Below are 25575 nucleotides of genomic sequence, written 5' to 3'. Positions count from 1 at the left end.
TAGGTGGTACCAGAATATTAATAATATGTGGAAGCTTAATAAACTATTTATGAAATCAACAAATTGCATATTGAATGTATGCTATATGCAATATACTATATTAAGCACTCTGGAACATACTAGAGTACATAAGACATTGTAATTTGGCACCTGTTACCTACTCTGTATTTTATTTGTGTCACTTAGTGGTTTAACTCATAAGATGTGACATCCAAAATATATAGGTTTATATTTGGGCTCCACTCACAATGTGAGCTTGACCAAATAATCAAACCTCTTTAAAAAGCTTTGATTTCCTCCTCTAAGAAACAAAGTTTCTTAGTTTCTATTACCCATTTTATGAATTGTATTAAATATTTTTTTTAAAAAATAGCAAAGCAGTCAGAGTATCACTTGATACACAGTCAGTGGTCATCACTAGGTATTGGTTGCCATCATCATAATCACCATTTTATCATCTTCATCTTCCCATGATGATCTACATGTATCTAGGTCTTAGCTTGGGTTCCATAGAAAACAGAGCCTGAATCAAGATTAAGTGCCAGTGCTTATTTTGGGGTATAAAAACTAGGGCAGTGAAAGTGAGGAAAAGGGGGAAGAGGCAAGGAAGGATAGAAAGCTATGAAAAAGACCTGTTATGTTGCTGACCACTGCTTCATAATAAGCTATAAAAAGACACAGCAGATCTTTCAGCAGAAGCATCTGCTTGGCTCTACAGGGCTTCTTCAGATGAGCTATGTAACTGTGTAGCTGGAATCATCCAAGTAAAAAGGAAAGAAGGGGGCAGCAGTACTTATTTTCCCTTTCCCCTCTCCATTTTCCCATTGGTCAAAGTTGTTCCATGGGCTTAGCACACCACACTTTGGGTTGTGTCATCTAGCTCTTTAGGTGGCCACTGAAGATGCCAGATCCCACTACTGTGGGATTCCTTTCAAGTCTAAATGTGATGAGAGGTGTCAGAAATTCTTGAGTTGTAGCCAGTAAACCTGACTACACTGCAGCAACTGCAGATAGTGACAGTATGTACCACTATCAAACCTCTGACAGCATGACCCAACAATGTTGAGGGAGTCTGAGGCAGGACATAAATGCTGTGTCACATACACTCTTATTCTCACATACCAACAACCCCTGATAAAGGTGTATTAGTCATGTTGTGCTGCAATAATGCTGCATAATAAAAACCTCCAAATTTCAATGGTTTAAAACAACAACAACAACAAAAAAACATGTATTTCTCCCTCACAGAGCTGCATGTCAACAGTTGTTTGACTGGACTCCCTTGGGCCACCGTTAGGTTGGTTCCTTGTATCTAGCCCTGGGACCCCAGGTGTAAGGAACTTTGGCAACTTGTGACATGTTCTTCTCATGGCCAATTGTAAGAGCATAAGAAAGGCCAGTGGAAACTGGCCATGCCTCTTAAAGCCTCAGCTTAGGTTCCATACTTCACTTCAGTGAAAAACAGCAACAATAGCCCACAAAACTCAAGCTTATAATCCACATTCATCTTCTAGAATCCCTAGCAACACCCCTAATAAAAATATCCCCATTGTTGCTATTTTCCATGTCTTCAGGATAATCTGTATTTACTAATAACTAAAGTAGCACAGGTATTTATTTTAACTAAGTTGGTTTCCATAATCACATTCTGAATCCTCTGAGGTACCTCTTCTTCTAAGTCATCTTTCTTATACTAAAATTTGATTATTGAACAACACAACTTGAATTTTACTTCATTAGCAATACCATTTGTTCCTATTAACACCCTGAGAGACAAAGAACATCTAGAGAATTGTAGGACTCCAAGTACTATGCATTCATGAACTGGGATTAAAAGTTTCTAAGCAATAGGGTTCTTGATACCAAGAATAGCCTAGCTGTTCCCTAGCCTTCTTCCAAGCCCCATGTGTTTGCTTAGTTAACACACTTTTTTTTTTTTTTTTTTTTTTTTTTTTTTTACTATTGCCAGCATTGCAAAGTCAAAATAGCTGTGGAGGAACAAGCTGTTCTGCCTCATGTCTCATCAACATTCCTTGCTCAGTGTATCAAAACACAGAGAGCATACAGAGCAAATGCAACAACTCCAAAAAGTTCCCTATTTTCTTACTATGAAACTATCCACAGCTGCCTACTCTGAACATCAGAAGAAAAGTGGCCCACTCAAATTCAAATGAAATCACAACAAGCATTAATTTAAACTCTCATTTTGGCATTTGGAAAATTAAAGCCTATCATATATATATATATATATATATATATATATATATATATATATGTAAAGATTAAAGTTACAAACAAGTTTACTTTCCAAGGATTGATTTAAAATTATAAAGAGAAGTTATACTTCAGGTTCATTTGAAAAAAAGGGCATTGAACTAACAATAACCCCAAATCTCCTTAATCACCAAGGAAGAATTTTACTTTCAAAGAGCAACTATATCCTAAGCTGTCCTATATCAATAGGTCTATTTAAAGAAAGCTAAAAGGAAATAAGATGATCAAAACCATTTCCATTCAGATCGCAGTTTAGGTAATCACCTTTTTCTTTTTAAGATAGAAAAAAGTCAATAGGAGAAAGACTAACCTAGTTGTTCACATTTGAATATACATAAAATTGAATATATAACTTATAGTCTTTCTTTCATTCATGATCTTATAATTAAATTAATATCTATCCCAGTGAGGGCAGCCTGGGTGACTCAGTGGTTTAGCGCCACCTTCAGCCCAGGGCGTGATCCTGGAGACTGGGGATGGAGTCCCATGTCAGACTCCCTGCATGGAGCCTGCTTCTCCCTCTGCCTGTGTCTCTACCTCTCTCTCTCTCTCTCTCTCTCTCTGTCTCTCTCATGAATAAATAAATAAAATCTTAAAATATATATATATATATATATATCAATGAAACAGTTCCTATTTGCATGCTTAAAACAAATAAAATTTTCATTAAACATGAAAACAGTTCAGTGTTAGAATTAGGTTCATATCTAAACTAATATTTAGGGATCCCTGGGTGGCTCAGTGGTTTAGTGCCTGCCTTTGGCCCAGGGCATGATCCTGGAGACCCGGGATCAAATCCCGCATCAGGCTCCCTGCATGGAGCCTGCTTCTCCCTCTGCCTGTGTCTCTGCCTCTCTCTCTCTGTGTCTATCATGAATAAATAAATAAAATCTTTAAAAAAAAACTAATATTTAATACTTGCTAACCACTACTATTGTAGGTTTCTAATGAGTGGCAATGAAAATAGCCAAAGAGAACACGTACTAGAAATCAGTGATTTTTTTGAGAACTCAAGAGTTGTTGCCTCTCCAATAGAGGCCAAGATGATCTAAAACACCATTCCCTCCTACCACTGTGCCTACCTTCCTACGGCATAAAGGGACAGCATCTTTCCCAGTTATTTTCAAATAGCTCCAGTAGACAACCTGCATAGACATATGGGAAAAGAGCCACACCCAATGTTCCAGCAATGCACTAAGACCAGGAAGAGAAACAGCTGTAAGAGGAATAACCAGTAGGAAATACAACAGATCTAAAATTTTAGCAGTTACACATAGAAAAACTAATAACTCTCTGAAGGTGGAAGTCATACCTTAGGGGGAAAAAAAGGCCAATTTGGAGTGGATTATGAAGATTGTTTTAATATAGAACTTACAAGAGAAATAGCACAGAACTTGGTAATAAAAGAAGAGATTATCAAGATAGACCTAATCTTGCCAATATATTCTTCTTGTTTTAAAATATTTCATCTATGTTTTAGCAATGAGGTGTTAAGAGTCAACACTAGGATTGTATACTGAGTATATAAGACTGTACTTTTTTTTTAAGTTTGCTGTTTTAGTCATTATGTGGAGAATTCCTCTACTTATTATAATAAAAGGCTATACAGCTATAATAAAAACACCTACCAATATAGTGACTTTAAAAAAAAAAGTTTATATCTCTCATCAAACAATTCTGAGGTGAATAATCCAATTTGGAGGGGTAGTTCTGCTCCACTGCATTATTTGAGGTTCTAGATTCCTTTCATCCTGTTGTCCACCATCCCCAAGGGCATATTTGTCACCTGCATAAAGCTGAATAAGCAGGAATTCTAGCTGTAGGAAGAGGGAAAGCATGAAAGAGGAACACCCACTACCTTCAGAGCTAGGATGAATTTAGACACTGCAGTTCTTTTCACATTCTATTAGTAAGAATCTAATCCTACCCAAATACATGGGAATATGGGAAATATGGTCTAGCGTCATTTCTTTAAAAACACTCTTTTGGTGGGTCTTTCCAATTTAGCAGCTTCACCTTTTATTCCCATTAATAAGCACATAGAAGAAGAAAACAAATTTTATTGAACTAATAATCTCCTCCATAGTTCAAAAAAATGGCATGAAAAAAAGATAATTTTATATTAGTACCTTTAAGAATCTATATATGAAAAATTATTTCTGTTCCTAGCCTAAGAAAAATCTTAGGAAAAAATTCAATGGAAGGAATTTTTGAAATAATGTAGTTTAAACTTCTAACACATAAGGAAACTGAGGCCCAGAGAAGTGAAGTTGCCTGCTCAAGCAGCTGGTAAGAGTATCAAGACTGGAATCCATGTATACACATTCCCAGGCCAATGTTGTTCACATCCTGGCATGAATTAGTTAAAATATACACTTGCCTAAGTCATTTGGCACTCTACTCAGTCAGGAAAGTGTGGGGTTGGGACTCCTGGGTGGCTCAGTTGTTGAGCGTCAGCCTTCGCTCAGATCGTGATCCCAGAGTCCTGGGATCGAGTTCCGCTTCAGGCTCCCCATGGGGAACCTGCTTCTCCCTTTGCCTGTGTCTCTGCTTCTCTCTGTGTGTCTCTCATGAAGAAATAAATAGAATCTTTTTTAAAAACAGTGATACTAGTGACACTGGGGCATTAATTCTTTGTTATAGAGGTCTCTCCTGTGCATTACAGGTTATTTAACAACATCCTTAGTCTCTACCCACTAGATATCATTAGCACTCTTCCTGCTCCCCAGTTGTGACAACTAAAAACGTCTCCAGACATGCTAATGACCCCTGGTAAGCAAAACTGCCTCCAGAATCACTGATTTAGGCTGTTAGGGGAGCAGAAAAGAATCAACACATAGACAAAACATCTCAGATTAAGCAGGATGAATTAAACAAGCAGGATGAATAAGCAAGAATTTGTCCTGCCTTCTACCCCACCCACTCCCACCTTCCAAACAAGGCTAGAAAAATATTCCCCAGTCTTGGTGACAGGGACAGAGCCTGAGAGGAAACAATAAGAATATGGACCAGTAAAGAATTCTGAACCATTCCTTTGGCCAAGTCCTGGAGATGTGGCAATACCCCCAGATAGGTTTCTGAGCAGAGATGCAAGAGCAGAGACAATTGCAATCTATTGTCCTAGTAAAGTCATTGGAGGTGTCGCTATCCCAGAGAAGAAATAGTTATAAAATTTATCTATGTAAACCACAGCATGACATAGGAGCAGCAGAATAATTCCCGGTCATTCAAGAGTGGCCTGGAAATAGTGAAGTAAATGGCAGACCAGAAGGGCCCTCACAGAATGGAGCAAAGATCACCTCTGCAGCAATTAGATAGCACTGATGGTGAACAAGGCCAACCAGGAAACAGTTCTGAGACACCAGAGTGGCTTGGTGGCGTTAAGGATCTGATGGTCCCCACCTCAACGTCACATCTTGCTGATACTTAAGGCAACTCCAGAGAAAGAAGAAAGATTCCTCAAATTTTATGAGGTTCATTTTCTGCTACTCCAATTAAAAAGGGGCTGTATGTTAGTTTCCTAGGATGCCATAACAAATTACCATATTGGGTAGCTTAAAACATCAGCTATTCATTTTCTCACAGTTCTGAAGGCTAACAAGTTGATATTAAGATATCTGCAGGGCCATAGGAAAGCAAAATTTAGAAAAATAAAATTACATCTTTTGCCCACCCGAGATTGTGGCTTATAGTTTGTACTCGTTGTAGGCAATAACAAAAGATCTCTACTATGGTTCTTATGAAGATTTAGATTCTTCTTTCAAACATAAGACACTTGTATCATAACATGTGCTAAAACATCCACTATAAAGGAAATCAGTGTTACATGTAATTGGCACTTAAAACCTTTTTTGGAAAATTAGCTAATGAGTTAAAATAAAAAGAAGAGATTATGAATGACTTTCACCTCTCTTGCTAGTAGAAACCATTCTGCCTCAATGTGCTTTCCTTCCCTTGCAAAATTGATCAGGTGTATCGTGGTACTAAAACTAAGAGAGAGTATTCATGTTTAATACGTGCTTTTGAGCAAGGCAAAAAAAGAATAAGAGCAAGAGGCAGAAAATGGTTTTAACAAAAACTGCACATTCATACAACTCATAGGTGAACTCCAAAATAAGCTCACATTTATAGCAACTTATATTTCTTCGTATTTTTATCCAAACCATCAAAACAACCATGTAAAATAAGAGAACATCAGCAAGGTACCAAGCTGAATTTGATGTGGGAAATTCTGATGGAAAGAGCATAGGGTTTTTTGTAGTGTTCAACGTGGTGGTTTTTTTTGTTTGTTTGTTTGTTTTTTTGGCTTTTGGGTCTTGGGGTTTTTTTTTAATCTACTTACCTACTTGCACAGGGGAGGAGGATAAAAGAAGAAAACAAAATTGCCATTCCCCAATCAACACGCAGCCTGGGTGGTGCTGACCAGAATTGCCTAACCACGCCACCCTGGGTGGGGAGTGTAATGAAGCTGCTCCCCCCCACTCTGCCCTGGCCAGCCCATGACTACTATGTCCATCATCAAAGACATATACATTTGTCATTTGCATGTCCATGGAGGGGATATAGTTGGTCAATAACCATTTTTTGAGTATGTACCATGTACCAGGCTCTGATTTGTACAAGTAAAATGATAAAAATGGACATCAAGATTAGCAGTGATGTTGAAAAGAATCAGCCAAAGGAGAGAAGTTACAAAAACTGAGTGGGCACTGTTACTTGGCAGGGACGCTCAGTCCCATGACTGTCACTGTAATAAGTTGGGGATGAGAAGACTTAACGTTAGTGGGACTAACATTTCAAATGAAAATGAGCTCCACAAACCTTTTTAGGACTTTTCTTGCCTTACCTCATCCCTGGTCATGTCGTTGTGTTGCTCTAATCACATGACCTTGTCACTAAAGGGAAAAGAAATATAAAGAAATCTAATTGAGGTTTGTGATCATGTCATTTGCTAAACCCTAGGTAGGATACTGATGATATTTAAGACAAATGAATCTGGGGAAGCAGAGTTACACAAAATTTCTCAATCACATTCACCACTTATTTTGTGGTAATCCATCAATCTGGTGGATTGTTGAAAAATATGGCAAGCTGAATCAGTTTTTAATACATCCAAACACAGCATCTAGATCAATTACCACAGTCTATTTGTTTGATCATCCAGCTGTGTCCTTAGTACCTGAAGTATTTACTAAGTAGTAACCTAAGATAACCTCCTACTCATAAGGAAAAACAGAATCACATGATTTATTAATTATTCCATCTATCCAGCAAGCCAGTCAGCCAACAGTACTTATTAACTACCTATTATAGGCCAGACATTATGCTAAGCAATCAGGAATATCAAGAAGAAAAGAAATTATCTGTCCTCAACAATTCATAATATTGTGCAGTAGTCTCAATTTTTTTATTGCACACCACCAACATGAAAATTTTTTGAGCACATACAGCCAATACCAAAAATACGTATCTCCCTATTCAAAATGATAAGTAATAGCATATTAATAAAATGTGTGTATACATTATAGGTAACAATACTACTATATTCATATATCATGTCTACATAGAGATAAATTACGTCAGAAAAATATGCACAAAAATTGAAGTTAAATAGAATAAAAGAAAAAATAGTTCTAAATAGAATAAGAGAAAGAGTTCAAAGGAAAGCCCAGCTCTTACATCAGTCACATCAGGGAGAGTATCCAAGGAGGTAGGTCACTGCTGTTTTGCAGGGGTACCCCTTATGTGTGCTCTATGAAGCCCACCAGTGGCCTCACTGTGGTCCCATTTACAGCTTACACCAGACTTCCCCGTTCCAGCATTGGGACTGCAGCATACAGCATTTCCAGGTAGAAGAGAGTAATGTCAGCTGGCCTAATGATTTAGAACACAAACTTTAGGGGCAGAAAAAATAGTTTTGCTTTGGAAAATCCAAGACCACTTTAGCTCTAATTTTCTGTAGAAATTTAAAAGAGATTTCAGAACACTGACTGAGGCTTAAGTAGAAAATAACGTATCACCCACAAGTTCTTCTTTGCAGTCATTAATAACAAAACAATGAAAAGCCAAATTCTGCCACATTATTGGCAACCATCCTTGTATCACTAAAAAGAATGATCTTATCATTGACAGATGCTAAGACTCAGTGGTTTGAATCACACCATGTGTTACAAATGAAAAGGGCTAAAATCACAGTAATGCTAATATGGAAAAGAATAGGAGAAAAACAATTGTTAGGAGCTGCAGAACCAACATTTAGAGGTAACCCACATATAACAACCCAAAAAAGCCATGCATAAAATTTGATGACATACCAGACAGTGCACTGAGCAAGTCTAAGTCCATTCTATGTAAACCCTGCCATGAAAAAAAAAAGTAGCCATACTATGCTTTTATTTCCATTAGAAAGATAGAGGTAGGTTTACACATTGGAAAAACTATAATAATATATACTAAGCTGTTGGGATCCCTGGGTGGCACAGCAGTTTGGCGCCTGCCTTTGGCCCAGGGTGCGATCCTGGAGACCCAGGATCGAATCCCACATCGGGGTCCTGGTGCATGGAGCCTGCTTGTGTCTCTGCCTCTCTCTCTCTCTCTCTCCCTCTCTCTGACTATCATAAATAAATAAAAATTTTATATATATATAAACAACTTTTTTTAAACAACTGTCTCTAAGTTTGAATTTTATAAGGATACGTTAACTATTCTTATAATCAGGAGAAGTAATGTTAACTATTTTAACAAACAAATAAACCTTATTGAAAGCAATCATTATGGTATACTAGAACACATACCGAATTAAAAATCAGTAGACATGAGTTAAACAAAATCAGTGCTGCCACTAACCAGCCATGAAATAGATGGTCATTAATATTGGTGCTGGTGTGGTTGCCATTATAGCCAGACATTTCAACCAACTGGCTCCAAAGGAGCCCTTAAATTTGCCCAAGTCCCCTCTTAACGGAATGCTGCCTCCTTTATATATATTGTATTCCAGCATTGCCCCCTACCCACTATATGTTGCATTACAGCCTGCTCAAAAAGATGGTTTTTTTTTTTTTCCACCTGTGATAGAAGAATGCATAATACCAAAAGTATCATTTAACGGGCTTTAATCTTTACAAAGTCCTCCTAGATCCCTCCCCTAGACTACAGCTGGAGGATGGGCAAGCAAAACTGCTTGGCGGACAATGACATATGTGTATTGAATGGTCATTTCTGGAAAGTGAGAGCTACCTAATGATCCTCACTGGGAGGTTCCCCAGCCAGTGACCCAGGAGAATGTCTCTGTTCTGTGTCTGAATGATTGATTCCTCTAAGCCTGAAAAGCCCTGGGTTCTAGTCTTCATCCCCTTTAAATAGTGCAGCACTCAGGACAAGTCCCTTTAACTCTGTCTCGGAAAATATTCCAAGCACATTTATAAAAGTAAGGCTATCTTTTGTTGCTGTACTACATGACATCACATAATATAATTTGTGGGTAGCTTCTCAAGTTTTATTTAGCAAGTGCTATTATTTGCTAGATACTATGCCAAGAGCTAGATATGAATGAGATATGGCCCCCATCCTTAGAGTTTCACATAATAGTACCTCAAGTTGGTATGTGAAAAAAGCTAAAGATACACATTTTCATTCATAGGTTCATTTCTTCATGTTAATAGACAAAAAAGCCATGGGCCTAATCCTCAAGGAGCTTACTTATTATTTGATCTATACTGATTTACAGGAACAGAAGCGGGAGGTAAGATTTTTAAAAATCCTTTAGTGAGTCAACTCACATTTGTTTAAGCATTTCCTATGTCCATGCCAGGGATACGAAGAAGATGAAAACGACTTACAAGAAACTGATGGGAAACAAATTTGAGAAGGACGTAGTAAGTACTGATCAACAACCTCTTCCTGGAGGATTTGAGGAATTTGTTCCTGAGGACAGACACTGGGACCATCCTGAAAGATCATTTTTTGCTAGGTAAAAAATATAAAAGAAAAAGAATGGCTGGGAATACCACCAGACAGATAGGAAAAAGAAAGAACAAAGGTAAGCAGGAGGTCCTGACTATACTAGGCTTAGCCCAGGAGAAACATGCTGGCATTTAGAGTGCCCTGAAGCTAGTAGTGGCAATTTTACTGAACTCTGGGGGATTCTCAGATCATCTTTTTTTTTTTTTCAGATCATCTTTAGTGAATAAAGACCCTGGAGATAAATTTTGAGGATTAAGAATGCAGGAGAGCCCTGAAGATAACCCCCAGTGAAAAGGGATAGCAGCTCTTGGAGGCTAGGACCAAATCAGACTTCTGATTTGTGTTTGGAGAACTATTAGCTCCTGAGAGCACTTTCAGCAGTTTTCAAACTTTAGTGAGAGAAAAAATTAACGTGGTTTCTTATAAGTTGTCCAGAGAATTTCGTTCTGCAGTTGTGAAGAGACATAGGTCTAAGATGGTGCTCTTTTTTTTTTTTTTTACAAATACCCCTGTAATTCAGATGCAGAGGATCAACAGATCACATTCTAAGAAGCACTGCCTCAGAGCTGCACCAAGAGATCTGATGCAAGAGGGAGAGATTCCACAGAATTTAACTCTGAGATATGAAACTCTAAATGTTTCAAAAGTGTATCAGAAAATTAGAGGCTGTCACTCCACATGAATACTGAATACTGACTCACCAGAGCCACATGCAGAGCTGCAGAGCTAAAACTGTTTTGTGCATTTGCCCAGAAGCATCAAGAGGGTGATATGAGCCTAAATGCATGTTTTTGTAAATACCAAGAGATAATAACAAGGAAATTGCTATCTTTCTGGGCATATTGCTAATTCTGCTTTACTCTTCAATCCTGAAGCTGCAGGTTTCTGAAGGCTGTACTATCGGTGCCAGCTATGGCCACAAGCTTGAAGGAAGAGCTAAGGTTCAGGTGGAAATAAGGCTGATGCACTGTGCCTCCACACAGGAACCAGTCAGCTTTGACCATTTCCCCAAGCTCCAAAGGAAGGAAAATAAGTTAGAAATGAGATAGAAAGATGGTACAAAATGAAACACAGGGGAGAGGAGGAGCTTATCATCCATTGTCTGAGCTGAATATTGCTTTTCAAAAAAAAATTGTTTAGTGTTCCTGAAGAAAATGAGAAAAAATTATATTCTTTAATATTAAAGAGAAAGGTAAAACAGTAAAGCCATTTAAAAAGTATATGAACTTGATCACCAAGTTTTCTATTTTAAAAATCTTTTTATATGTAACTGTCTAGTGGAAAAGCTGATTCTTATTTAGGAACTTCAGTTCAAATATAGATAACATACTGATTTTTTTTTTTTTTTAACTTTAGTACATTGACTGTAAAATCACTGGTTCTCAGCCCTATCTCAGTGGAAGAAGACTCAGGGTCTCAAGGGGTAGCATTCTGCAGGAGAAGAGTGACATCTGCAGGAGTACTGTGTTACTACACAGTAAAATCCACCGGGATTGTCAAAGTCCACCAATTCATCAGCACCCAGATTACACACTCAGCACATTGGTGGTGTACACTAAACTCTCAACAAGTGGTTATTGTTGCTTGTGGGATGGTGACGCTATATGCTTTTGCATTGCATTTCTTCAAATTAAAAACCAAAAACAAGCCCAAGAAAGAAAAGGGCCAGAGGTTTTTCTAATTACTTAGATCAATCTTCTGTTTTTCACAGGAACCCTTCCAGACAGATAAGAATCTACCTTGTTTTTAAAGACTTTATAACAAGGAAATTCCACAGCCTCCTACATCAATACCGTAGCTTTACAATCTTCAGCAGGGCCAGGCTTACGGAAACTTAGTTAAGCATGTAAATTTAGCTTAGAAAGCTCCCCCAGAAAATTAACAAGGCAGGAAACCACAAATGTTGGAGAGGATGCGGAGAAAGGGGAATGTGAACTGGTGCAGTCACTCTGGAAAACTGTGTGGAGGTTCCTCAAAGAGTTAAAAATAGACCTGCCCTACGACCCAGCAATTGCACTGTTGGGGATTTACCCCAAAGATTCAGATGCAGTGAAACGCTGGGACACCTGCACCCCGATGTTTCTAGCAGCAATGTCCACAGTAGCCACACTGTGGAAGGAGCCTCGGTGTCCATCAAAAGATGAATGAATAAAGAAGATGTGGTCTATGTATACAATGGAATATTCCTCAGCCATCAGAAAAGACAAACACCCACCATTTGCTTCAACGTGGATGGAACTGGAGGGTATTATGCTGAGTGAAGTAAGTCAATCAGAGAAGGACAATATTATATGGTCATTCATTCGGGGAATATAAAAAGTAGTGAAAGGGAATATAAGGGAAAGGAGAAGAAATGTGTGGGAAATATCAGAAAGGGAGACGGGACATAAAGACTCCTAACTCTGGGAAACGAACTGGGGTTGGTGGAAGGGGAGGAGGGTGGGGGGTGGGGGTGAATGGGTGACGGGCACTGAGGGGGGCACTTGACGGGATGAGCACTGGGTGTTATTCTGTAAGTTGGCAAATTGAACACCAATAAAAAAGAAATTTATTATAAAAAAATAAAATAAAATCAATAAAAACTGTTAAAAAATAAAAAAATTAAAGAAAGAAAGCTCCCCTAACTCTCCTTGCAGAATAGACACACCCACTCATTTTAGAACACACATTTCTTTACCTGTTCAATACACATTTCTTGCACACTTAGTATGTTCCAGACACTGTTATCTAACCTGCGTACAATGGTGGACCAGATATATCCTGTCCTTGATGAGTTTACCATCTGCTGACCCTGCAAAACTCCAGGTATTCCTGCCTCCTTTTGCCTATCTCCCATTTCTTTTTTTTTTTTTTTCAGATGTATTTATTTTACTTTAGAGAAAGAGAGAGAGAGAGTGAGCAAGCATGTGAGCAGGGAAGGGGCAGCGGGAGAGAAACAGACTTGCCACTGAATGGGAAGCCCAACACAGCTTGATCTCAGGAACTTGAGATCATGACCTGAGCTGAAACCAAGAGCCAGTCACTTAACCCACTGAGCCACCCAGGTACCCCTCTCACTTCTTTTTTCAGCTCTTTATTTGTTCTTCCTTATAAAAACTGCATGCCAGGAACTTCCCATAATCTTCCTCACTCCCAGAAAAACTAAAATGCCTATGCCTTTCTCTCAGGACTCCAATATAGGTAGCAACTAGCCAATCTGGTAAACTATTCCATGCCAACTGCTGATGAATCCTATCACCAAAGTAACTTGAATGCATTTCAATGGAGTCTCTTCGAAGACATGATGGTCACTTTAAAAAAAAAAAAAAAAAAAACATTTTATTTATTTATCTATGAGAGACAGAGAGAGGCAGGGATATAGGCAGAGGGAGAAGCAGGCTCCCTGCGGGGGGCCTGATATGAAACTCGATCCCAGGACCCTGGGATCACCACCTGACCCAAACACAGACTCTCAGCCACTGAGCCACCCAGGTGCCCCAAATGGTCATTTAGACCTTTGTGTTCAATGGGGAAGTAATTCAGAGTTAGCCAGGGCCTTGTGGTGTAGCCCTACTCCACCACTATGGTATCTCCTCCATAAAGCAGAGCAAGACTCATTTTTTTGGTTTTATCCCACTGTTTAAAACTATTTCCTTACCAGCTTCAGTGGAGTTGAAGAACAAATACACAACCACCTTTTACTGTAGAGTAGTTGCTTTAAAATCCTGAAAAAGGGCAGCCCTGGTGGCTCAGCAGTTTAGCGCCTGCCTTTGGCCCAGGGCCTGATCCTGGAGACCTGGGATCCTGGAGACCTGGGATCGAGTCCCACGTCGGGCTCCCTGCATGGAGCCTGCTTCTCCCTCTGCCTCTTCTTTCTCTCTCTCTGTGTCTCTCATGAATAAATATTTTTAAAAATAAAATAAAATGAAATCCTGAAAAATATGTCTCCTCATTCCTTGACATAGAGAAGCTCCCTCTAATAATCCAAAACTGCCACTGAAAAATGCAAGATTATGTCAACTTGCATTTTTCATCTATTGGGCATATTTTTCTAAATTTTAAGCAGCAAAGAGACAAATTACAAAGCTACCACTTCTCTTTCTCAATTTTATACGTTCGAATTAGACACAAGATGATTAATAAGCTACTATTCCTGCTTATTATAAGGTGATCTCTCCAAGCAGTTCTTGTTCTTATGTGTTCTTGGCCATTCTAAAAATTAGTGTTTCTTTATAATTCTGGGCTCTGTCAGTGGCAATCTTGTTTTTGATAGCACTTAATCATTAAAAATAAAAATTATTAGTCCAAATTAAGAAACAAAATTCCTTCACTTAGCTGAACTGAATTTTAGTGGATGTATATTAATTACAAAAACATAAGAATTCAAGAAATAAGAAGATACAATTTGTGTCCCAAGAAGTCAACTTTTTCAGTGGGGTAGAAATTGCTTTTTTAATATTAATACCTACCTCTAATCTTAAGAAAGCCAATTGGAAGACTGCACCAACTATCCTTAAATATTTAATTGGACCTGATTGGATTTTTATCTATTCTTTCCATTTCCTGACAAGAAATAACCCCCCAAAACTCCCTAAAAACATGAACAAAATGTACAGATAAGCCTTAGGAATTTATTTCTCAGGAAATTAAAAATACTGTTGGAAAAAAGCATTGAACATCACCAGTGCCTTTTCACATTAGACACTTTGTATATGTTACTTCATTAAATCCTCTTAATAGTCCTGTCATGTCACGTAGGTTGTTTAGAGTAATCCTCATTGAATAGATGAGAATATAAAGTGAGAAGAGATTCTGTAACTTTCCAGTAAATGATGGAGTTCAGATTCACCCATCTGAGTTTAGAACACATGTTTCTTCCATAAAACCTGAAGGACCTTATTCTAAGTGCTGGGTGTGAATTTCTAGTGAAACGACAGACTTGGTACCAAAATGCAACAATACTACCAAGGCAAACACTCCAGTTGAGCACTAAAATAAAATTTATTTTTTATAAATTATTTTCTACAGAAATAGAAAAAAAAGTGAAAGGACTTACGGTTACATCTTGAATGTACATTAGTGGCTAACAAGCTATGTTTATCATTTATGGGGGCTTTTAAATATAATTTTCAATGTGCAGCCATTTGGAGATTAAAAATTATAGTGTAGTATCTGTATATCATTTGTGAGAAATCAAATCTTACTATTGCTATAAACAGTTTAGGCTAAAAACTCCTGACTCCTAAAGTAATGAAGAAGGTTATCATACTCAAGCCTTACTGATTTCTACTCTGTAGTATCTTTTGGTATATTTAGAATATCATGCTTGGGGCTAATATGATTGGTTGTTCAATTAGTAAAAATAGATTTGATCCTAATATTCACTCTAAAGATTTAGATGCAACATTATTTGCTCACTCCTTTACTCATTAAAAATTTGTAAAGCAGTTTGGTCTTCCATATAAACTAAGCATGCAATTACCATATGACCATGACCCAACAACTGCATTTTGGGACATTCATCCCAAATAAATGAAAAATTACGTTTGCACAAAAACCTGTACACTACTGTTCAGAGCAGTTACATTTATAATAGCCCAAAACTGGAAATAACACAGGTGTCCTTCAACAGGTGGCTGGTTAAACAAAAAGTGGCAGATAAATATCATGGAACACTATTCAACAATAAAAAAAAATGAACTAGTCATACATACAACATCTTGGATGAATTTCTGGGTAATTATCCTGAATGAAAAAGGCCATTTCCAAAAGGTTATATACACTGCATGATTCCATTTATATAACATTCTTGAAATTACAAAATCATAGAAATGGAGGACACATGAGTAGTTGCCATGGGATAAGGAGGGAGTGAGAGTAAGAGTGAAGTAGGTGTGGGTATGAAAGGACAACAGGAAGGATCCTGTGGTGATGGAAAGAGTCTATATCTGGACTGTTTCAGCGTCAATACTATGGCTGTGATACTGGACTACAGTTTCACCACTGAAGGAAACTGAGCGAAGGACACCAGGACTCACTCTCTGTTATTGCTTACAATTGCATGTGAGTCTACAATGACCTCAAAATAAAAAGTACATTCAAAAAAAAAAAAAAAGATACTGAACACCTAAGGCAATGGAACTACAAACATAATAAAGAGCCCTTAAAGGACACTAAATGTCTACAGGAAAGAAGGCAATTACATTACAGTGTGATAAATTAAATTCTACAGTTTGCATAGATGGCAGGGGGACACAGAGGAAAAGCACTGAACCTATAACTGGAGTAAAGGATATGAAAAGTTTCTCAGGGGTGTCTGGATGAATCAGTCAGTTGAGCATCCAACTGTTGACTTTGGCTCAAGCCCCACTTCGGGCTCTGTACTGGGTGTAGAGACTGCTTAAAATTCTCTCTCCCTCTCCCTTTGCCCCTCCTCCTGACTCTTTACAAAAACAAAACAAAACAAAAAAGTTTCCCAGAAAAGGTGATGCTGCAGTAGAGACTTGAAGGATCAGTGCGATGATGAAGGGCATTCTAGCAAAAGGACCAGCATGTGCAAAGGAGATTGGAAATAATGTGGTGCATTCAGGAAACTGAGTAGTTCAGGATCTCATTTGCGTAGTAGGTAAGGGAGCTGAGTGCTGAATGAGACATTGCAATCCAAAGGCGAGGTCTAGATTATGAGGATACATTATTTTATTTTATTTTATTTTATTTTATTTTATTTTATTTTATTTTATTTTTTATTTTATTTTTTTTTGAGGATACATTATTTTAAAGGGCTTGAAGTATATATATATTCTGTAAGGTATATCCAGAGACTACAGGTTTGTCTCTGTACTTATTTATGGCAATAAATAAGATTAAGGTTTTAAAGGGCATAGGGCTAGAGATTGTCCCCAATCTCCCCAAAGGTGGGGACCAGAAGTAGCTTGTGAGATATGATCGAGATTTAAACCTCAGCACTGACAACAGGAAGGAAAAAAAGGGGTGTATTTGATAGATTTAACAGAGACAGAACCCAACAGTACATAGTAATTGTTTGAATGTGAGAATCTAGCACATGATTGCAAATGAGTGGAACTAGGATGCTAGTACATATCCCTATTAATGATACTCTTCACATCTCAGATCAGCATTCCCAGAAGCTACTACTTACCTATCAGGATTAGCAAATACGTTGTATTTATTTTTCACCTCTTACTTTAGATGACTCCTAAATTTCTAGATAGATTTCTATCTATGGAAATAGGTGAAACAAGAACTGAAGGGGAAAATGTTGAACTTGGTCTGATATGTTCCTGAGTTGGACAGTCATGAGAGACAAGTGGAAATATTCAATAGGCAACTGGATACTTAGGTGTAGAGCCATGATAGAAATGTGGGTATCGGTAGCCATATATGGGGGAATTAAACCATAGAACCAAGAAGATTAAAGTCTAATTACACTGCATAAAGAGAAAAGGAAAAAAAAGATCAAGAGCAGAACCCTCAGGAACGTGGATATTTGTGAGACAGACAAAAGAAGTATCCACAAAAGAGACTAAGATAGTATGTTAAGAAAAATAAAAAGAAAAGAGCATGGTTCCTGGAACCAAGAAAGGCAAAGTGGTCAGTGAATAAGAGCTGCAGATAAGTCAGTTAAATAAGGACTAAGAAGTACCTATTGACAGAGACATAAAGAAAATGGTAATGGGGGTCATATTACAGATTTTGGGTTTTCTGTGAACCTTACACAAAAATAGAAGAACTAAAAAGCAAAACAAAAAATACATGAAAAAATTATTAATGTAAAAAAAGTAAATAGATAATATGATATCCCTACAAATCTCAAAATATGAGCAAATCATAAGATTTGTGTACCTTTAGAGGTATATGTGAAGGAGAAAGCAGAGGGAAGCCACAGGCCATCTGACACATCTGAAGGCAGAGGAACTTCAAAGTAGCCAACACGTATTTATTGGAAAGGATGTAGAACAAATTAAGAGCCACAGCTGAAACAAGGAGAACCCAGGAAATATAAGAGGTGTAGGCTATTCCAGCCTTATGAATGTTGAAGATTTACCCTCAGAAATTCTCAGCCAGGACACAGCAACCCTATTTTGGGAGAGCCTGCCAGGAGTGCAGTAGAACTTAAGGAGGACAAATGCAATAAGACAAAGGAAAGAGGGACACCTGGGTGGCTCAGTGGTTGGGTGCCTGCCTTCGGCTCAGGTCATGATCCCCCGGGATCAAGTCCTGCATTGGGCTCCCTGCGAGGAGCCTGCTTCTCTCTCTGCCTATGTCTCTGCCTCTCTCTCAGTCTGTGCCTCTCATGAATAAATAAATAAAAATCTTAAAAAAAAAAAAAAAAAGACAAAGGAAAGAAAAGGTGCAGATGGAAGTGCAAAAGATGAACTGGGTCAGGAAACGTCAGGAAAAAAAGCTCTCCATCTTTGTATACAGAAATAACAGCAGAGGGAATTCCAAAAAGCTAAGAAAACTATCTAAAACAAGCAGCCTGGGACTCCTGGGTGGCTCAGCGGTTGAGTGTCTGCCTTTGGCTCAGGGCATGATCCTGGGGTCGAGGATCGAGTCCCGCAGGGAGCCTGCTTCTCCCTCTGCCTATGTCTCTGCTTCTCTCTGTGTGTCTCTCATGAATAAATAAATAATATCTTTTAAAAAAACAAGCTGCCTTCTACAGGTCAGGAAATATAAATTTACATAAAAGTGAACAATAAGAAATATAGAGGTCAAATCCCAAACAAAGTTACTATAACAAAAAAAGAGAAGAGGGGCACCTGGATGGCACAGGCAGTTAAGCAACTGCATTCAGCTCAGGTCATGATCCTGGAGTTGGGCCTTAGGCCTGGATTGAAGCCTGCATGGAGCACTGCACCTGGCTCCCTACCCAGCGGGGAGTCTGCTTCTCTCTTCCCCTCTGTTCTTCCCCTCACTCTCTCTCAAATAAATAAATAAAACTTTTAAAAAAGAAAATGATACAAGATAGGAAAAGACAACATAAATAAGAATTTTAAAACTCAGAAATTATGATCTTAAAAATTAAAGAATAAGGAAAACTATTTCAGGAATAAATAATAAAAGAAACAAAAGTGAAGAAGAAAAATTTTTAAATAAAAGAGAATGAAGAAAAGATAAAAAGTATTTGAGAGAAAGTGACTTCTACTGACTGAATATTTGGTGTCCCTCCAAATTTATGGTTGGGATCCATTCCCCAAATGTGTTGGTATGTGGAGGTGGGGCCTTTAGGAGGTGATTAGTTGATTTGCCCCCATGAATGAGATCAGTACCCTTATGAAGGAGACCCTAGAGAGCCATGTGAAACACACAGCAAGAAGACATTAGTCTATAAAGTTGTAAGTGGACTCTCACCAGACACCAAATCTGCTGGCACCTTGTTCTTGGACTCCTCAGCCTCCAGGACTGTGAGAAATAAATTTCCAGTTTTATAAGCCACCAAGTCTGTGGCCAACTGTCCAAATGGTCTAAAACAAATATTGAAGAAATATGAAAGTAACAAATATTGAAGATAAGTGAAAAGAGCCAATATGTGGATACTAAGAACAGAAATTAAAAAAGATTCAAAATCATATACTGAAAGATCAGACATATACCTGAGAATATGAATCTAGAACAATCAACCCCAAGACATTCTAGCAAAATTAATGAACTTTAAATTTTTAAAAAATCTTCCCAGCACCTAATGAAAAGAACCTATGATTTATAAGAAAAGTAGATTATCTTCAGACTCAACTATAGCAATTCTTTATGTTGTTGAGAATGATTAATATATTTAAGATACTCAAGGAACAGACATGTAAGTCAAGGATATTATATCCACAAAACTAACTTTTAAGCAGAAAGGACTCAGACAAAGTTTTACCAACATACAGGAACTCCAAGAATCTCATTCTCACAAGTCCTTTCCAATGAATTTCACAGAGAACAAGCAGCAGAGAGCTAAAACAACTAGGACATTAACATAAGGACTAGCAGTGAGTATTAACTAAATGTAGAAAGAAGTGAAGGTTAAAGGGAGATTGTATGTATATAATGTACAAATAATATACATATATATACACACACAATATCAACATAATATACTATATATGACATGTAAGTTATATAATGATATATAGTATATACTATATATAGTGTATATTTTAGCTTTATAATCTGATAGTATAGATATAATTACAACTATGAAAACAAAAAGGAAGGGAAGCAAGAATGGGCATAGAATATGCAAAAAATGAACTGTTTTCAGTAATCATAATTGTGGTGATAATCAGTAATATAATCTGATATTGTGTATATAATGCAGCATAAAACAAGTAATTACATGATGTTCTAAATCAGACTAAGCATCCTTGATAACCAGGATTCTCAGTGAAAACCCTGTACCGCTGAATTTTTAATTTAACTGGCAACATCAGTATGAACTTATATCTTATCTTTAAATATAAGTATTTCCATGAGTATACCTAGCATACCTAGCACCCATATTGTAGTCTTGAAATACTTTTTTCCGTTAAAGAAAACTAGGCCTCTATTAGATTCTTAGGGCAGCTGTAACAAATTACCACAAACTTTGTGGCTTAAAAGAGCAGAAATTTATTCTTTTATAGTTCTGGAAGCCAGAAGTCTGAAAGCAAAGAGTCTGAAAGCAAAGGGTCTGAAAGCAAAGGACCATGCTTTCTGTGAATGCTCTAGGGGAGAATTATTCCTTGTCTTTTACAAATTTCTGGTGTCTTAAGATCTTCAATCTCTACCTCTGTCCTGTGTGTCTGTCTGTCTTATCCTCTTCTCCCGTGTAACTCACAGGGAAACACATCACCAGGGATTGAAGGACCAACTCAATCCAGAATGATCTCATCTTGAGTCCTTTAATTTAATTGCATCTGCAAAGACCATTTTTCCAAGTAAGGTCATATTCAAGGTTCCAAAAGAAATATCTTTCGGGGAGCCACCACTCACTCACAGTTTGCCCATTAAAATTCATGTCCATCCAGCATACAAAATATGTTCACTCCATGCCAACACTCCCAAAAGCCTCAAACAATTATGGCATCAACTCTAAAATCTCACCTAAATATCGTCAGCCCAAAAATCCCAAATCTCATCAAAACTAGGTACAAATGAGATGCAAGATAGATCCACCTTGGGACAAAATTCCTCTCCATCTATAGGTCTGTGAAACTAGAAAACAAAGTACCTTCTTCGAAAATATAATAGCAGAGCAGGCACAGGATAGACATTCCCACTGCAAAAGAGAGATACTGGAAGGAATAAAGGGGTCACCAGTCCCAAGCAAGTTCCAAATCCAGGAGGACAAATTCCTTCGGGTTTCAAGGCTTGAAAATAATCCTATACGGCCTGATGCTAGGCCTCTGAGACTCTGAGCCTGTGAGCCTATGAGGCTGGACCTTACCCACCTCTGTGCCACTGGGGCCCTGCCCTTGGAGACATTCTTCCTTTTTCTCGAAGGGTAACACACGTTTGCTGCTAAGTAGTTCTATCAGTCAGTTTCCTGCCTGTAGAATCTCTGAAGTCCAACAGCCTTCCATCAGACAATCTCTCTCTGTCCCCTTCAGTCCAAGCTGTCAGTGTTTCTGCTGATGCTACACTTTCAAAACTCTTGTGGGCCACCTGTATGCCATGGAGGTCTACTCTCTTTGACAAGAGGGCGTTCTCCACACTTCTCTCCTGAACCACCCCATCTCTGTACCTGGCTTCTTTTGCTGAGTTGCTTGAGTAAATCCACAAGTCACAAGCCTAATTTTGTAAGCAAAAGGTTGCCTAGCTACATCCTTGACCTTCTCTCTAGAGCATACCTCTCTAACAACCAACTTCTTAATTTTGGCATCCTTTGTGATCTGGATAGTGTGAGAACCTCCCAAGTCATCAAGGGCTTGAATCTATTTACTAAACAGTTCCTTCCTTCCATTTATCTCTTTTCTTCACATTTTAAGCAGCAAGGAGAAACCAGGCTGTTCCTCTATCACTTCACATGCCTTCTTCTGGACCTCTGTCTTTATATGATCCTCTTCTGTGCCTGCATGTCTAAAATCTTCCTCTCCTTTCTCTTATAAAGATACTGCTCATTGGATTTAAGGTCCACCCTAAATCCAGGATGATCTGGAGATCTTAAGCTTAATTGCATGTGCAAAGATTCTATTTCCAAATAAAATCACATTCGGAGGCACCAAGGATTAGGACTCGAAAACATCTCTTGAAGGCTCCAATTGATCCCTGTGAAGGGCTTTTTGGGGAAATGACTGAAATCTAGAGCAGTAAATTCACGTGATGAGCCAGAACCATCTTGACGCACCAGAAAGAAAGAAGCTATGAAAGACTACAAAAGTCATGCCATAAGAAGTTAGGAGCTAATTTGAAGAGGCTCCCACTGACCAAAGATGAAACAGTTTGAGCATCAGTGAAGAAATGAACTATGATGAATTGGAAATGATCAAAAAATGAAATGAACTTTAAATCATGAGTTCAAAGTGATGTTTTAATTGGTCCTTGTGAAGATAGCAGGAAACCGACTTGCTCTCTTGAAATCTAGGTAAATCAAATGAAAGAATCAATTATCTTACTTTCCCTATTTGAACTCTGCCACTGGGTAACCAAACAGTAGATAAGGAGTAGCTCCTTACAAAAGTTATTCTGGTTAACGTATGGAAACAAAATGACCACGTTTTATTACCACGATTTTGCAAACAGTATGAATTAATGGATCTAGGCACGAACATCAATGGTTGATAACATCAAGAAAAAACAAAAACCAGACTTTGGGTGTCTCCAGATGAAAGAACACCTTACCACCTATAGTCTTGACAAAAAGGATTAAACAGGAATCTGATCAAGCCTCTGGATCCCACTTCCAATTTTCAGAAAACACAGAGGACAGAGTAACATATGGAACTGTAACAGGATTCTACAAACAGCAGAATACAGACTATGAGAAACTCTATTAGTGCTTTCACAGATAAACTGCAAACAATGAAAAAAATGGAGGAAAACCTGTACATTTAAAAAAGGGATTAGAAGATAGATCAAGAAAACCCTTGGTTTTGTTTGTTTGTTTTTTAACAGGCAGACTAAAGCTACCACGTCAAAGGGTATGTTCTTGGATAACAAAGCCATCAAAAAATCCAAGGGGGGTGACTTTTGATTGCAAAAGTCAGAGTATCGATTAGTTTTAGAGGAAACTTAAAGATTGTGATTTGTATGAGTAACATGAAGAGGATACTGGTGTGGCTGGCGAAGTCCATTTTGTTGTAATTTGTTTGTTCCTGTATTTTTTATTTTACAATTAAGAGGTAATTTTGTAAGTGTCCATTGAGTTTAGCATTACGGGAAGAAGAATTTTCAGTAGAGCTGTAGAACAAAAGTTAGACTGCAGTGAGATAAGAAATGAAAGTTAGAAATGGGAACAATAAATGTAGACTTCTGTTGCTAGAAGTGTGCCTGAAAATGGAAGGAGAGAGCTGTAAATTTAAGATGACATAGGGCAAAAAGAGAGAGGTTTTCTCTTCCTTTTGTTCATTTAGTTTAAAATGATTGAGTCCTGAACAAGTTTATGTGCCAAAGGGAGAGAAAAAATAGAAGAGGGAAGTTTGGAAGAAGCATTTGAGAGCAGGGTAATTCACAGAACAAAGTCCAGGAGGAGACTAAAGGGAATTTGATACAAAAAATAGGTACAGGTTGACTGTAAGTAGGAGGCTAAAAGTAGTCATTTCTACTGAAACAATGAAAAGGAAACAAAGAATTCATGGTGAGCTTAGAGATGGAGGGCTAACAGCTGGCCTTACGCTGAGTAAGTTCCCACTAGCTGTTCTATAGGAAAGGGTTATCCGCTGATACAGGTGGGAAGTGGGGAGCATAAAGTATTCAGTGCATGTTTAAAATACCCAGAGTGGCATTAGAAATTCCACAGAGACCGCAAGCTGAATTTGCAGAGATCCTAATCCACTCCATTTTGTCATTTTCTTCAGAAACTTGAGTGTCAGAAAAACAAACAAACAAACAAACAAACAAACAAACTTGAGTGTCAGATTACAGGAGGGTGGATATTTAAATTGATGAACCATTGTTGTTCATTTGTATTTTCAGATCAGCCTCTTGAGGCAGGGGAGCTGACAGCATGGGCAGCAGCAACTGATTCCTTAATCAGTTGATGGGGAAGGACAGAAACGAGAGTATTGATAAAATGGAGCCAGAGGAAGAAATAACTGAGGCTTAAGACACTGAGTGAATAGGGATATGGGATGGAAAACAGATTTAGGAAAAAAGATAACGAGTTCATTTTTTTAATATTCAAGTTTTTTTTAAAGATTTTATTTATTTATTCATGAAAGACAGAGAGAAAGAGGCAGAGACACAGGCAGAGGAAAAGCAGGCTCCCTGCAGGGAGCCTGATGTGGGACTTGATCCCAGGACCCCAGGATCGCTGCCCTGAGCTGAAAGCAGACGCTCAACCACCCAGGCACCCCTAATATTCAAGTTCTATGTCCAGTTCTAAATGTGAACCCAGATGCCCAGAAAGGAGATCTGGCCTGAAACTGCAGATTTCAGAGGCATCACCTTAAAGAAAATACATCTAGTAAAAATAGAATATTAAAAAAAAAAAAAAAAAACCTGAAGAAAGAATCCTGAAAAACACTCTGGCTTACAGATGAAGTAGAGAAATACCAGGTGTCCTGGGAGGGACAGGCCAGAGAGGTAAGGAAAAAAACCCAGGTGAGAGGTGTCTCAAAAGTCCGGAGAAGATAGTTGGGTGGGGGCAAAAGCGGGGTGAAGGGAAAAACATCAATGCTGCTGAGATGTGCAAAAGATGTCTTATTCATTTTTGTTTTCTTGGTGTCCAGGAAAATGTGTGGCACATAGTTGGAACTCAAAAAGTGTGAACTTCCATGTTATGTCCATTTCTATACCCAAGTCTCCCTTCAACACTGCTAGAAAAAGAAAAAAGAAAAAATATCTTACTCACTCAAATGCCCCATGCAGGTGCCATGTCTCTCCATCCCAGCCCACTGAAAATCATCCTATAAAACAAGGCATAATCCAATTTTTCCCAAACTGCATATGCTTGTAAAATACATTGACTCATTCAAACAGTAAAAATTCAAAGTTTCCTTGCTCTTGGGCCCATGTGAGATTGCAGGGCTTCCGGCTCCTTAAGAACATCCTCCCCATCCCTCACCACAAGTGTCTCTGAAACCTAAGATGTGTCTCACAGGTGCTCATACTGGGGCGCTCTTTCTTAGCGGGTGGTTCAGTTTCCCATACTGTCATTTCAAGAGTACTGAGGTCTCAAAAAAAAAAAAAAAAGTACTGAGGTCTCCTGCTCTTGCA

The 25575-nt window shown here is 38.1% G+C and overlaps 1 long non-coding RNA gene across 2 annotated transcripts in view; it reads right to left on the bottom strand.

Annotated features, from left to right (window-relative positions):
- LOC144304156 (uncharacterized) overlaps positions 1-25575 on the bottom strand; it is a 57483-nt gene that overhangs the window by 19452 nt on the left and 12456 nt on the right. The window contains exons 2-3 of one of the 2 annotated variants that reach the window (XR_013371113.1): positions 25211-25265; positions 7121-7169 (exon numbers count right to left, since the gene is read on the bottom strand). The exons of the other annotated variant lie outside the window; for it this stretch is intronic. This is a non-coding gene — a long non-coding RNA (uncharacterized LOC144304156). The remainder of the gene's footprint in view (positions 1-7120; positions 7170-25210; positions 25266-25575) is intronic. 2 annotated transcript variants of the gene reach the window in all.

The sequence above is a fragment of the Canis aureus genome, chromosome 33 (assembly GCF_053574225.1).
Source record: "Canis aureus isolate CA01 chromosome 33, VMU_Caureus_v.1.0, whole genome shotgun sequence".
Lineage (NCBI taxonomy): Eukaryota > Metazoa > Chordata > Mammalia > Carnivora > Canidae > Canis > Canis aureus.
Note: the sequence above shows the minus strand (reverse complement) of the source record. Positions and strands in the feature narration are given on the sequence as shown.